The sequence below is a fragment of the Barbus barbus genome (assembly GCF_936440315.1).
Source record: "Barbus barbus genome assembly, chromosome: 5".
NCBI classification, from domain to species: Eukaryota; Metazoa; Chordata; class Actinopteri; order Cypriniformes; family Cyprinidae; genus Barbus; species Barbus barbus.
In genome coordinates, this window is record NC_136733.1 from 10,978,984 (window position 1) to 10,982,636 (window position 3,653).

Genomic DNA, 3,653 nt, shown 5'->3' on the forward strand with positions numbered 1-3,653 from the left:
ACGCATGAAAGAATGCGTTTCTACGTCAACATCTTGAATGGAAGCCTGTAAAGGGACCGGTTCAAGACTCGCAGATCCAGAATAAGTTGTAACTCACTGCTCTTCTTGGGTATGATGAAATAGGGACTGTAGAATCCCAAATTCATCTCTGCCAGAGGGACAGGCTCTATTGCGTCCTTCGCCAGCAAGACCGCAACTTCCACACACAAGGCAGGAGCATCCTTGTCCATGACAGATGTAAAGAGGACGCCCCTGATCTTGGGTGAATGCCTGGTGAAGTGAATTGTATAGCCGAGTTGGATAAGCCAGCGAGACGGGTTGGGTAGGGCTAACCAAGCTCCCAACTTCTGAACAAGCGGCATCAAAGGAATGATTGCTGACGGACCCACGGCGGGGCAGCTGCGGGAAGAAATAGGGCTCAACCTGGGAAACTCAGGGTCCCGAAGTGATGGCAAGCTGCTTGGAGCAGCACTTACCTGATCCTCCAAATCCCGCAGAGAAGTAACAAGTGGTATGTGAGGAAGCGAAACATCCTGGAATCGTTACCTTTTGTGTGGCGAAATCACGTGCTGAGAGCAATTGAGGAAGTAATATGTCGCTCACAAACAGAATTTGGTGCGACAAACCCAGAGATGAAGGAAATTGCTATTTTACTGGGAATGTGGATAACACCGACCTGAAGTTCAGCGGTGGAACTGGCATCAGTGGTGGAGAAAGCCCCCGATCCTCCCCCAGGTGTGGGGGCTCAGATGTAACATTCCTGACTGTAATCCTCAGGTCTCCCTGGTCTCTAACCAATGCAGTGCCGGAGTCTTTTACGGAAGTCTCATAATGAATGAGCTCTGCCACCTCAGCATAGCCATGGACATGCGCTCACAATGCAGGCATGAACCATCCAAGAATGTCATGTCAGCATGCTTATGGCCTAGACATGCAAGACAGCGATCGTGCCCATCCTCGGAGGTAAGGAAACTACCGCACCCATAAGCACATGGTCAGAAAAGACATCTCGAAAGACACTCACAACCATGCAAGCTGTAGGATGCAGGTGTTTGTGGCCATCATCAAAAAAAGTTTCGGGTGACTTATCCAAATAGTCTATAAAATTATTTGTTTAATTATTTTTATTTGTTTATTTTTGTGTAGATTCAAGGGAAAGATGAAAAAAAAGGAAGTATGAGAACGACTTAAGAAGACAGCAGTGAGGGAAGGAAGTAATCATCAGAATATAAGTTATTATTGTTTATTACAAGTTTATTAAAAGTGTTTTCATTTAAATCTAGCAATGTTCACAGCTGGTCAAAAGTTTGAAATATATTTTCAATATATATTTAATATATATATATTACTTCTGTGATCAAAGCTGGATTTCCTGCATCATTACTCCAATCTTCAGTGTCACATGATCCTTCAGAAATCATTCTAATATGCTGATTTGCTGCTCAAGAAACATTTATGATTATTTTCAATGTTGGAAACATTTGTGCTGCCCAATATTTTTGTCTACACCAGTTTTTCCCAACCTTTTTTCTGCCGCTGCACAGTTTTGACATGTAAAAGATCCCACAGCACACCACTAAGTATTAATTTTTTTCAATAATTAAACATTGCGTCATCAGATTTGGTAATTTGGCTTTATATATGATCAGACACATGCACTTAATTTCTGAAAATCATACTCATATGGAGTTAACAAGGTTTTTGACGAGCGATTGATAGAGATCTGTGTTTTCTCCATCATTAGAACGGCCGCATCTGAGGCAGTAAATTAATAGCATCACGTTTTCATCAGTTTGCAAGTTATAAAGTTCATTGTAGCTATATTGGCACTCAGTTTCTCTTGTTGTTAATGATAACGATGACCAATTGCACTGATTTAAACAGGGCTTAAAGTTCTCCGGCACCTTGCCGGATCTTCAGCATGTGGGGTTTGGCAGTGTAAAAAAAACTTCTTGATATCACGGTCGCGTTCGCCTACCAATGGTATGAGAGGAACACAGCTTTCACTCTCAACCAAACTAACATTACTAGCCATCAGAAGTTTTTGCTCCTATAAACACGAGACGCGCATTATAGCAGAGGAATGGAAAAGAAAAAGCTGCGAGGCGCAATGGTCAAAGATTTTTATCTAGCGCCATATTTACATAGAAAAGCTAATAAAAAGCAGCAGAGCTTTGTAAACGGCTCAAAATAATTACGTCATCTCCATAAGAACTATATGATTGCCAGAACAAATTTGCCGGTTGTTTTGAAAAGGATTTTAATTTACCAGTAAAGACTGTATGTATGAAAGGGGCTAAAACAGGTTCCAAAACAGACGAGCTCGCAGTATGAAAAGCAAGAAGCTGACCGCACCAGTTAGGAGAAGTCCAGGCAGGGAAGTGAGCTCTAACTCTATACCTGCAGCAGCCTTTCCACCGACCCACCTTGATTTAAACCCAGAACAAAATTCTGGCGTACCAGAACAAAGAGGCCAACAGAGGCCTGCGTCACCATCAGCAAAGCCTTAGACAAGCTCTGAGTCCCTGGTCTCAAAATCTTCCGCATCCAACACCACCCCCGCCAGACATTTCTGCAGACCTGCCTGGAGTTCTACAGTGGGGGAACAGACACTCTGAAACACCTGGAGCTTCATCTTTCTCCAATTGCCCATCAGACAGGTTGGCTCAATATTCATTCCAAAACCAGTCAAGCAGTCACTGGCAGATTAACTGCTTTTCAGCTCACCCTGAAGGTTTTTCTGGACATCAGTTGAAATCTTAATGCACTGCCAATCAGGCCATATTTTCTTCCATGTCTGTGGACCAAGTGATTCCTACACACCAAACCAGTTTGGAGGAAGCACTGCAAAGACAAGCTCTGACACATGACCCTCAGACCTCATTGGGAGATATCTCTGATCTCATATATAAAGCAGCTGCAGTCACCAATCTGGAAGACTGCTAGTAGGCTAGTTAATAGCCTACACTTTATTTATTGTTACATAAATATTATTTTTGGGGAACTGACTTATGTGTCTTTAAGGGTGTTAATATGTGTTAATGAAACATGTTTCCTCCCTTTTTTTTGTTGCTATTTTGATACCTGCTAATGTGAAGCTCTAGTTTGTGTTGTCCAACAAGATTGTGAAAATGTTGCTATTATTGTTATACAGTCTGCCATCTGCAAAAAAAAAAAAAAAAAAGAGTTGTTTCCTTGTCCATTTTGAATTAATTCCATAATTTTGGTTTTGAAGCGTATGTCTTTCTGTAGGTGTGATGGGAAAAGTTTCTTCTGTATTCTCTTTTAATTAAGATGTTCACATGGTGTGCATTGATATTTATGAAATTTAATCTCGTTAATCTATTTATTTACATTCACCTTTAACAAATTAAAGTTCTCTTTGTAATAATAATAAAAAACTTCATGTGTGGTGTTACACTTGTATCTAAAATAGTGTATGAATCTGACTATACTAATTTTTCATAAGAAAACAAAATAACATTTATTAATAAATTTGTTTGCAAAGTAACTATTAACTAATACACAAATGTACTAATACACAAATCAGTTTCAACTAATCTTTTATTCATGCATCAAAAACATTGAGGTTTTTATATAAATACAAGACAATCACATATAATCTAAAATGTGTTGCAGTAGCAGGATACAGA

At 40.1% G+C, this 3,653-nt stretch overlaps 1 pseudogene across 1 annotated transcript; it reads left to right on the forward strand.

The window, feature by feature from the left end:
* Window positions 1-592: 592 nt before the first annotated feature.
* On the forward strand, window positions 593-2,946 carry LOC306870518 (homeobox protein SEBOX-like; annotated as a pseudogene). The gene is made up of 2 exons: window positions 593-735; window positions 2,306-2,946. The product of its transcript is annotated as a homeobox protein SEBOX-like (transcript).
* Window positions 2,947-3,653: the final 707 nt, after the last annotated feature.